Here is a 12,810-nt window from a genome sequence, read left to right as displayed (position 1 = left end):
GCTATTCACGAGCCCACTCTGTGGGAATAGTTTCCCCAGTAAAAGTCTGCTGTTCAATAGGCTTTCGCTCATTCTACAAGCATTTGGGAAATACGCTGGGGGAATGGATTGTTACTAGATATAGTGGAGAAGTTACCAGCAAACATGACTGAAAAAGTCTTAGTCAAGCTCTGAAGTGTATTTTACATTGAAAAAACACTTGGATTGAATTAATGTATAGTGAAAGCAGCCTTGGGAACCAGAGTACTGTAACTTTATCAAATACTCTGTGCCTGTCCCGCAAAGCCTGAGGCTGCCACTATCCAACAATAGCCATATGATTCAAAGATGTTTTTTCACTGGAAGTAAAAGTGGGCTTTAACTTGGGGAAATGATATGGTAATCTGGATTTATTTTATGTTTTGGCACCAAATCACATACTTTCAGTCTGCCAAAATTTCACATGTATAGAAGAAGAATAATAATTCCTTTTGTCTGTTCCCTTCCACTCACCTACCCCCCAATTTAGACCATGAGGTCCCTGGGCTGCTTGAATACACAAAATTGAACATAACAGGTAGTAATAATGGTGTTTACTCAAAGGATTTCATGAAGCATTGGCTTTGTGTAGCTGCTTTGTAAAACATATTTAGCATAGAACAGTTTATCACATTGAATATCTCCATGCTATATTTTCAGCCTTCTTACCAAGGCAAAATGCTTTAAGGCTAGCAATGTCTGTGAATTCCTAAATTGTATTATTCCTTTTCAGCAGTATAGATTACACTGTTCTCTAATAATCTGGGCTGACTGTCAGGAAAATACTGAGGCAGAGCAATAGCAAAAGTCATGTCACTATAGTGCTCAATAACAGCATTATCTATTTAGCTATTTTTCAAGCTTATTCCCTCTACTTTTATGCTCACCCTATAGGCTTTCCACCTAAAATTCAAGAAAACTTGCATTTTGCCTAGCCCCACTGTGTTACTTTTTTATAAATAGAGCAGCACAAAACAACTGGAATAATTCCTGCTGCTGTGTCTCTGTTTCTATTCCCTTATCCTAATGAGAATTTTAAGTTGGAATTTAGGAACACAGTAAGAAAAACACAGAGAGAAATTCTACTGACTGAGTCAGCTGAAATTAGTAGATATTACTGTGAGTACAGAAATATCTTCTTTAGCAGAGTTTCTCTTAATGGCCAAGATTTTATACACTGTTTAAGCCACTGTTCCATTTTGTAGTTCAATTAAGCAAAGGTTTGCACATCCTTACTCATATATGGGAGATCAGACTAATGCACTGTTCTGTTTGCAGCCTTTGTTGATAAAGCAATTGTGCAGGATCCAGCAGTTTCAGAATGTAATAGCACGTTTTATCACTTGAACTAATCAGAACATATTTTCTCAGTATTGAAGTATTTGTTCATTGTGTTAAACGTATCGATTATAAGACTGCACATCTCATGTGAAAGACTATTAATACTTTGATCCTTTCAGACTCCAGTGGCCTTACTCCTTGTTTCTTTAGCCATGCTCTGCTGAACCTCATACCAATCCCCTCTCTCCACCTCATAGGTCAATTTAGGAGCTTTAGAAGCCTGAGTTTTGACTTTTTCTTTTTTTCCGCAAAGCCAAACATTTGAATGAAAAGGACCTCTGAGAACTTGAGCCACTATAAAAACTAACTTTATTACTGTTCATACTGAATACTGCTACAATGATGGTATGAGCACACTCTTAGCTACGTTAGTCTATTCTGGTTTGTAGCTGAGCACAATCAGTAAGGCCCAGACAGGCTGCAATTCTTCCTGTTCCACACACACGAGATACTGGACTGAGATGATCTTGTCAATAAAAAAAAAACAAACCAAAACTAAAGTACTTTTACACTCTCAGATCAATGTTTCATCTTCCATAAAGAGCTTTGTACTGCGCAGACAGTTTGAGAAGTACCGCTGTAGCAATACCAGCTTTGGCTTTCAAGACATCACTGCGTACATAATGTGGCACTCATCTGAAAGCAGTAGAGCAGGTAGGGTTATTGCTTTGGTTTTGTATCATTGTTGTTGTTGTTGTTGTTGTTTTATTTGCATAATTTGGAGACAAAGTCCCTTCTCCCCTACGACCTCCAATATGCACCCTTCTTTTTCTGGTAAACTGTGCAGCTGCATGTAAATACTGGCAGATTGCAAAATACAAAGTAGTTTAGCTTAGTCCCTACAAAAGAAAGCAAGGCAAAGAAAAAAAATAAATTAGAAAACATGGGACTGTGTTTTTATATCAGTTTGCCAGATGTGATATCTTAAATAAGAGCTGAAAGAGAGGATCTCATTGTTCTTCAAGCTTCAGTGGTCTACTGTTGGTCTGGTTTTTTCCTTGATTGTCTTCTTTCTAAGTTTTTCTTTAAAGACTTTAGTCCTTGAAAAGCTATCCCAGCACTGCTTTGTGTGATACAGTAGGCGGGTGAGAGAGAGAGATATAAAGGGCACTGGGGGGGAAGGGGAAGAGAGATCTATCAACGATGGCAATTCTACATACGTATGAAGTAGAAGTTGTTTAGTGAGACTCCAATCCAAATATTGATAAAAAATAAAACTATTGAGAAATTGAACCCAGATGTTAAAATATAAAGAAATAAATTTTCAAAGAATCTAACCTGGACTTTACAATCAAAACTAAGTTCTGGTATTTGAAAAATTAAGGCAAGGCACACTCGTTCTGAAATAGGCACAACTCACACCAGCAGCAGATAACACCACCTCAATTTCCCTGAACATACCCCCCAAAACACCAAAGCATTTACATAAAACAGAAATTTCCACTTTTGAGATAGATGCATTTATAAGTGGTAATGGTTCAAAAGCAGGGACATGAAACAAGGACTTCTTTTTTTAAGATTCCTCTTACAAATCACCTTTGCAGTAGTCCAGTACTGTAGCTTGCTAGAAAAACAGGACATTCACCAGGGAGCTCCAAGGTCCATTCCCAGCTCCTGATAAAGTGTCATAAACCCAAGAACATTTCCAGCTCACTAGGGATAGCACGGGAAGTTAACATTAAAATTAATAAATCACTGCCCTAACTGGAAAAAAAATCCCTTCATACACAATCCTACTTGCCCTTGGGCAACCAACTTAGAACAACTCTTAATTAGAAGGGGTTTTTTTCTTATGGAGGGGCTTAATAAAAATACTTCATCTAAAACAGAAAACTGTTTATAGATATATGCATTTTAGAAAGCAGATTTTCTTGGGATTTTCAATTTTCTGGTGGAGTAGAGACATGAGTTCACATTCCATACTTCAGAAATACTGGAATGTGTTATGACTGGCTACCTCGCTTAATTGGACATGGTTTAATCTTTGTGAATATATCAGATATATCCAAGAAAACAGGTTAACTGAGTAAGTAATTTCATTCACAGTGCCTGCAACTTAAAAAAAAAAGTGATCTAATATGAACAAAGTACATGGATAAGCTGGAGACTAACAAAGACAAAGCACAGCAATTTAAGTTTCTGCTCCCATCCCACTGCTTTTTATTTATTTATATACTTATAGGGGGTATGATCTATATTACACAGCACTGGAATAGCTGAATGAAACCACCATAAAAATCACAAATGTTCTAATAGAACAAAGTACCTTATCTAAAAAATCATCATTATTTTTTGAAGTATCAAGGGACCAGTCTACCAAGATCAGTAATCTGGACCTGGAAGGCACTGTATTTATTTTGGTGAAGAGTGCCAGTTTTCCAGAACCATACAAATATTCCCCAATGAATCTGTAATATATCATCATGACAAGCCATTGTGTAAACCTACACAAAAGGTTAAAAATTACATTTTCAAAATAATCAGATTAAAATTTATCTGTGTTTAGGACTGTAAAAAATAATCCAGAAATAGTCAGCTTCTTTTGCCTCATGAAGCTTGTATGGTATAAATTCATATCGGGATTCAGAAGAAGGGTTAAGACCCAAGATAATCTTTCTGTTGATTTAAATTCCTTATTTATCCCCCTGAATAAAGTGGCAAGGTTTTGCAATGCCTCATCAGAGATAAGAAGACATCTAATCTCAGACTAAGTATATAACTAGAGCTTGTTGGCAATTTTCCAACATAACGCCTTTTCACCTGAAAATGAAGTTACGTGAAAACCAGAAATTATCAGAAGTGAATACTTCCCCACCGCCACCACTCCTACCCTGAAAAAAGACTTTCTGACACTAGCAAAACAGAAAGGAAGTGAGAAATGTCTGCAGGACCCAAGCTAACTCCACACAGAAAACATGTTTGAGATTTGGAAAATTTCATCAGATCAGCAACTTCAACTTCCACCTTGAAAGTTTTAGGAGATCTAGATATGGAGACAATCAGTCTCTCTCTCTCTCTCTCTCTCTCTCTCCCCCCCCCCAGTCAAAGGTTTTACATGTTATATAAAGCCTTATAACTGCATTGGGCCAGAAAGAGAGATAAAAAGAGAGAGTAACTTCATAGTCTAATGATTAGGGATGCTGGAGAACAACATAAAAATCTCTCTACTAAAGAATACGTATTATTTACCTAAAAAGGAATGGCTCCAACTGGAAACAGTGAAAGTGTCTTATGTTGAAATAACCAGTATCCCAGACATCCAGGAATTCACATCCTTGGTGTGAATGACAATTAATTTAAGGATTCTTGATCTAACATTCCTAGGTAGAAACTTTCTTACGTGCCACTCAAGAGCTCTAACATTGCCTCAGATACTTAGGGTGTGCATTTGATATTTTTCTAGTTTTTCACTTTGATGGTACTTGATTTGATCTTATAGAATTACATATATTCTTAAATCTTAAAAAAAATACAATAAAATTGCAGAATTGAAAATGGAGCTTTACTCATGATAACTATATTAAAACCACCATGGCATTGACCAAACTTTATTTTTACTCAAGACTGACTTCCTGATACCTATCCAGGGCAAGAGTGAGACAATAATTTGACTTCTGCTTTGTTTGACTATTTCTTTTATCATACTAATTTCCTCTTACTAACTTTTGTGTTTGTTCAGTGCCCTCTGAAATTTCATGAGTAAATTTGCTTGTGTAAGTAGAATGAAATCACTTACATTATTTTCATTAAAAATTCCAACCATTTCTTTTTTGTCCAACAAGAATCGCTTTTCTAATTATTGAGCAAAGACAAAGCTGTTTGTCTGTGAAAAAAACCTCATCAAAAAGTGAAAGATACTCTTTAATCAGAAAAAAGGCTCTTCAGTTTTAAATTCTTTCTAAAGTACTTCTTGCTTGAACTTTGGCTATTCAAAAATCACTCACCTGGTCTCTCAGTTATGTCTTTATTACACCATTGACTTGAATAGCATTCTGCACATACAACAAAGAATCAGATTTGGCCTGAGGCATATAGATCAGTAGAGGTCATTCTTTTCAATGAAATAATATTTTATTTTTTCCTTTAAGCTCTTTCAAGAGCTAAACATCCAAGAGACTTGTATATTAAGTATCTAATTCTGTTGATAAGCAAGGCTCTTTAAATGACAGCATTCAGCTCTGTGAGAGATTCCTTTCATATTGCTCTGCTCATGAGTTTTCAATTGTGGTGGACCATCTGCCAGGTGGGAAATCCCACTCCTGTTTGCAGCAGCACTGCAAATTCTATTGTTGTTCATGAAATAAAATAACTTGATTTAGGGAGCACACTGAAAGCTTCATGCAGCACTTCAAAATTACTTAAATTAATAAATCAAGCAGTACAAAGCATTTTTATTTTTTTCTCCAAAACTCTCAGACCATTCTCTATGAATGAATTGTCATTTAAAGTGTATCTGTGAAGCTGTTATCTATATTGTGCCTCTCACAAATGGTGGAGGTGAGAGCCAGGTTAATATAAAGTACCTTGCAGAATTAATATTTTCATTTCTCTCTGAGACTTGAAACCTTTCCAGCCTAAAATACCATTTTCTTGCCCTGTGGTATCCTTCCTGAGATCCCAGGTAACACCACCAAAGTAGGAACTTCACAGGCTCAAACATATCTCAAACTTTAGAACTCTAAAGGGAAATTTCTAATCAGCTCATGAGTTATGGTTTTCACACGAATGTACAGTGTCTCTCTCTTTGGAGGAAAAAGCCACAGAGTTGTATTTAACAAGCGCTCTTTCACAACTCTGTACATGGTCACACAGGCTTGATGGGAATTGGATTTCTGTTGCATCTTAAAAAGTTACCGCTTCAAGTACACAAATATTGGTCATGAAACAATTGTTCTATTCATAAATTAACAATTACCAGACCTCTCCTTTATAGAAAGCCTAATAACACTCCAGATAAACTAACACTAAGAAACCTAACCAATTGACATCCAAATTGAGGAGTATTTATTTCTATGGTAAAAGTTGATTACTTGACATAGGATGACCTGAATTAAAAACCTAAGAAATCTTGCTTGGGTTTACAAATAGAATAACTTTATTTTAACTAATTTGTAAAAAAGGAATGCTTCCTGAGTAGCAGTACCATTCTCATTTCTCAGTGCCTTCAAAAATTAAATTATAACACTTGTTACAATTCCATTATACATTACGTTTGTACATTTCATATACATTACGTTTAATTATGTTAAATTTTAAAATACTATTATTCCCATTTTCTTTCTCTAGGCCACACACAAAATGTAATCTTAGTAGGCGCAAATGACAGAACATTAATGCAAAGATTAATTTTTAGCATGGTGGACAATACTTTATAAATGAATAAGTGATGCCTCATCATAGTAGTGGCCTTTTGTAGAGGGCTTGTTTTGTTTAGTGTAAAAACATTTTACGTTATTATTCCCATAGATAAAATACTTATCAGGTTTTTACATTTCATTTAAAAAGGGACTTTTCCCACATATAAAATTCTGCTTTTATTTGATTTTAAAAAAAAATCATTACAAAAGTACAATGCAATACCAATTTGGACATATTTCAAATCAAACACCATTGTACAGCGTCACATTTCATTTTGTACTTTGAAATTATGACTTGATTAACATCATTACACTAAAGCTTGTCCTATTGTTTAGCTAATGCATTTAACACAGAAGTAGATCAGGAACAATGGGTAACATATGTATGACAGCTGTATTTTGCATCCCATGGATAAGATTTGCATAAGTGTGGGAGTTACGAAAGTCATGCAGCACACCAAAACTAAATAAATGTAATCTTAAAATACAAAGCTCTACATAAACTATTAATATTGGAAATGGAATTTTGACATTTATTATTTAAAGGCTTCTGTTTGAAGTATTCTTGAATTCCTTCCCTGCTGTACATTTACAAAATACAACTGTACAAATTTACTGCAAAGTTTCTTCACGATGGACGGGTACCTGCTAGAGGATTTTTCACCACAGTAATCCCAAATTATTGAAAGCTCTTCTAAAGATGTAATATAGATTTGAGGGGGCAATTTAAAATCTCGTGACCTGTTAATGACTGTTCCCAAGAAAAGCTCCTTCAATGAGAGACAGAATGACAAGAGCAATGGCCCATGTTGAATTAATATTAAGGTTTGACTCTTTTTAATTCTTTCAGAGGAATCTCAGAGGAGGAAAAGATCAGACAAGCTCCACAATTTTTCATTGCTCTGCCCCACCAACACACTGCAAAGTACCACACCACTGCCAAAGAAAATAGCGCTGCAGTAACATGTTGCTAAGTTGTGTGTGCTTGTCGAGCACATTCCAGACATAATTCGAAGTTTGGGGAATTAGGATGGCTCAGGTGAGTTCATAACACGATGTAAAACTACTGTATATATCTATTCTGCCTAGAATTGGAGAAATGTTTTATCACTTATGAAATGAGTTTGCCTCAGTCTATTTCATAAGGTGAAGAATACAAAGACCCATCAGAACTGATAGTACTTTTACACTAATGGTACTAAATTAAATGCAATCAAGTTACAGCAATTTAGCAAATTATCAGTCGAGGTGTGAAATAGACTTTGTGTACAGTGCAGCAAAGAAAAAACAGTGAAGTCTCTTTAAAAGTGAGTTTTGCTTCCATGGCCCAGACAGTGCCATCTCTAGCCTACGTACATATTTTGGGCAGAGCAAAATCTCCAATAAAATCACAAATCCAAAAGGAGGAGAGAAAACATGTAACAGACTTTGAAAATCACTAGAGAAAAACAAGACTTATTATGACAACTCAAAGGATTTCCCCACTTAGAAACATGTTATTTTTTGCTGGAATTGTCGTGTGCCTTTAAACTCACCTGAATGATAAATGAAATGCTAGAGGAAATGGGAGATTACTCATCATGCCACTCTCTTATAGCTTTTTCTTAAGACTCATATTTATCAAATTAGAGTTGAAACTGAGTACAGAGAGAGGAGGGAAAGGTTTGACTTTTTCAAGAAATCATAGGTTTAATTAACTTTAAATATGCCAAAACAGAAACATTATTTAGATTCAGTGGTGCCTCCTACTATGATTTGTCTTTTGATGCATAAAATTGATGGTCTTTTGTTTTTAGCAATTTCTCAATGCATCTTCTTTAAAAATTAACTCTCCCCTCTAGTAAGATTAAGATATTTATTAATATTGTAAAATCATATATTTTTGGACAAAGGTGACAGTTTACTAAGACTTTTGTGCCTCCGTGGGGTAATGGTGTTGGCAGCAGGGAAGCTGCAGGGGTGGCTCCTCTAAGAAGAGGCCAAGGGCTGCCCCAAACTGGACGCAGCCAGTTCCAGCCAATTCCAGTGGCTCCAATGGACCCACCACAAGGCACAGCCAAGCCCCTCACCCAAGACGGTGGCACCTCTGGGAAACATATTTAAGAAAGTGTAAAACACGGCATAGCAGCTGTGAGAGTGAGGAATGAGAAAAAACATTAGAATAGACTAGACTAGACTAGACTAGACTAGACTAGAATAGAATAGAATAGAATAGAATAGAATGGAACAGAATGGAATTAAATTTCAGTTGGAAGGGACCTACAACAATCATCTAGTCCAACTGCCTGACCAATTCAGGCATGACCAAAAGTTAAAGCATGTTATTAAGGGCATTGTCCAAGTGCCTCTTGAACACCAACAGGCTTGGGGCATCAACCACCCCTCTAGGAAGCCTGTTCCAGGGTTTGATCACCCTCTCGGTAAAGAAATGCTTCCTAATGTCCAGTCTAAACCTCCCCTGATGGACGCAGCTTTGAACCATTCCCACACGTCCTATCGCTGGATCCCAGGGAGAAGAGATCAGCACCTCTCTCTCCACGTCCCCTCCTCAGGAAGCTGTAGAGAGCAGTGAGGTCACCCCTCAGCCTCCTCTTCTCCAAACCAGACAAGCCCAAAGTCCTCAGCTGCTCCTCATAGCACATGTCCTCCAGCCCTTTCACCAGCTTTGTTGCCCTCCTTTGGATGCATTCAAGGACCTTCTCATCCTTCTTAAATTGTGGGGCCCAGAACTGCACACGGTACTCAAGGTGAGGCCACACCAATGCTGAATACAGCAGGAAAATCACCTCTTTTGACCAGCTGGTTATGCTGTGTTTGATGGACCCCAGGATACGGTTTGCCTTCTTGGCTGCCAGGGCACACAGCACACTCATACTGAGCCTGCTGCTGACCAGCACCCCCAGATCCCTTTCTGCAGGCCTGCTCTCCAGCCACTCCTCTCCCAATTTATACTTGTACCCAGCATTACTCCATCCTAGGTGCAGAATCCGGCATTTGGACTTGTTAAATTTCATCCCATTAATCATAGCCCAATGCTCTAATCTATCTAGATCCCTCTGCAAGGCATCTTGTCCCTCAAGAGAGTCAACAGCACCTCCCAGTTTGGTATCATCAGCAAACTTGCTAATGGTGCATTCAACTCCTGCAACCAGATCGTTGATAAATATATTGAACAGCACTGGCCCTAGAATTGAACCCTGAGGAACACCACTGGTGACCAGTCACCAGCCAGCTGTAGCCTCATTCTCTACAACCCTTTGAGCCCTGCCGTTCAGCCAGTTCTTCACCCAGCGTATCGTGAACCCACACATCCCACAGCTGGGCAACTTGTCCAGAAGGATGCTGTGAGGACCAGTATCAAAAGCCTTACTAAAATCCAGAAAAACTACCTCCACCACCTTCCCTTTACCCACTGGGCAGGTGACCTTATCATAGAAGGATATCAAATTAGTTAAACAGGACTTTCCCTTTGTGAACCCATGTTGACTATGCCTGATGATTGCATTATTCTTTAAATGCCTTTCAATAGTACCCATTATATAATCTTCTCCATAATTTTTCCAGGAACTGAGGTTAGACTAACAGGTCTGTAGTTCCCTGGGTCTTCCCTCATGCCCTTCTCGTAAATTGGAATAACATTGGCTAGCTTCCAGGCAGCAGGGACCTCCCCAGACTCCCAAGACCTTTGGCAGATGATAGAGAGGGGTCCTGCCATAACATCTGCTAGCTCCTTCAGTACTCTGGGATGACTCCCATCAGACACCATGGACTTTTGAACATTCAGCTGACACAGCTGGTCCCTTACAATTTCAGTATCCAAAAAAGGAAAGTCACTGTTCCCACACTCATGGTCCTCTGACTCAGGGGACCAGGCAGCCCAAGGTCTATCAGTATTATTAAAGACTGAGGCAAAAAACACATTGAATGCCTCTGCTTTTAGTTCATCCTTATTAGTCAGATGACCATCTTCAACAAGTATCAGTCCAATGTTTTCTTTAGACCTCCTCTTGCTATTAACATACTTAAAAAAGCCCTTCTTGTTATCTGAAACAACACTGGCTAGTTTCAATGAGATAAACAACCCTGGAGACACCAAGGCGAGAGAAGAAGGAGGGTGAAGAGGTGCTCCAGGCACTGGAGCAGAGACTACCCTGCAGCCCATGGAGAGACCAGCTGGAGACGAAGTCTACACTGCAGCCCAAGGAGGACCCCACATTGGAGCAGGTGGATATTTCCTGAAGGAACTGTGGAGAAGACCACACAGGAGCAGGCTTATCCTGAAGGACTGCAGCCCATGAGAAGGACCTATGCTAGAGCAGGGAAAAAGTGTGAGGAGGAAGAAGCACCAGAGAGGAACCATTATGGACTGTCCACAGCCCTCTATTCTCCATCCCACCTGTGCTACCTGAGAGGAGGAGGTAGAGGAGTGGGAATGAAGGAGTGAAGTTGAACCTGTGAAAAGGGGGTGGGAAGAAGGTGTTTTAATTTGTCTTTGATCCTTACTATCCAAATCTATTTTATTTGACAATAAATTAAATTAATTTTCCCCACATCTAGTCTCTTTTGGCCTTGACAGTACTTGGTAAGTGATCTCCCTGTCATTATCTTGACCCATGAACTTTTTCATTTTGTTTTCTCTCCTCATCCTGTTGAGGAAGCAGACTGAGAGAGTGGCTGGGTGGGTTTCTGGCAGCCAGCCCAGGTCAAACCACCATAGGATCCTATGGTTACATAGCTAATTTTTAAAAAAATGTGGTCTTTTATCTATCTCAAGAAAAATACACCCACAGTAAAAAGGGCAGAGTGAAGCACTTACAGCTAGCAAGTAGCATGTCAGTGAAACAGTTAGCTGGGTAAGTTAGAAGGTGCTTCTCAGACATTTCTTTTGTCATATACATAATCAGTGGACACAGCTTTTAATTACAGTACTGCATGCTAGCTGTGTCACATGACCATTTCCTTTATTTACAGTGTAGGCTGGATATTGCTTACCAACTAAGCAGGTATATATATTTGATGAACATACTCACGCAGTTTTACCATATTCTGCTGATATAAAATTTTTAACTGGAATTCTGAAAAGTCCTAGCAGAATCTGTTCAGCAGAACTTCTCAGAAAAAGAGATGGTAAAAAGTTTTAACACGGGCAAAGCTAGGTTTTGCTTCTTACACTTGTTCTGAAGGATTGTAGAAGAATTTTTGCTAACATAAATATAGATGATGAAGAGATAGGCACTTTTCCATTTAGGAATAATGGATAACTAGCTGAAACAGGTTAAACTAAGGCTAGTCAAGAAGAATCTCAATCAGGACTGAGAATTATATCCTAGGTTTGTGTCTTGGATTTTAAGTGGGGTTTTGTGTGATAATGGTACATCCTTATTTTGAAAAGCATGACTATTATTTTCTGTACACAATTTTGTTCATAGTTTGACTTTATGAAAAATGTTGTATAAAATATCTCTACTGTGTCATTTGAAATCTTTCTTAAGAATGCCTTGGAAGATGATAATTAGAAGAATGGCAGCCCAATGATAAAAATGATGATTAGCTGGCCTTGTAACTTAGTAGTGTAAGAGCTGATATTCAAGGTATTGCTTCAGAAATTCATATCACTGGTAGTACACATGCCACCTAAACAAGGGTCAAATGGAAAACAGGCTTAACAAAGATACTTTTGTCTTCAGAAACCCATGCACAGTTAAGCAGTTGCATCAGCATTTATGCTGTTACTCAGCTGTATTTTTCTTTCTTTGTATCACCACCAAGAAGTTCATTATATATATTATTATGTAAATACTCCTTCTTAGAATAGTTCAGTTGGAAGGGACCTACAATGATCATCTGGTCCAAATATATATTCTTGATATAACCTTTCAGAAGAATTGTTGCTTCTTATTCCCAGGTTCCACTTTGTATGCCTGAATCATACTGAGGAATGTTAAAGTTTGAAAGAAAGGGTTAAGATATATCTATTATTTGCATTTGTGGAAAAGTGGCAAATATTTTAGTATCTTCACTTTGTATCTTTATCATCAAAGTAAAGTTTGAAATAAATTGATCAGTATTTGTCACATTGCAGTAATGTGTTCCC

This window comes from Ciconia boyciana, chromosome 2 (assembly GCF_034638445.1).
Source record: "Ciconia boyciana chromosome 2, ASM3463844v1, whole genome shotgun sequence".
In the NCBI taxonomy this organism is placed as follows: domain Eukaryota; kingdom Metazoa; phylum Chordata; class Aves; order Ciconiiformes; family Ciconiidae; genus Ciconia; species Ciconia boyciana.
The sequence above is the reverse complement of the archived record's forward strand: the minus strand, read 5'-3'. Positions refer to the sequence as shown.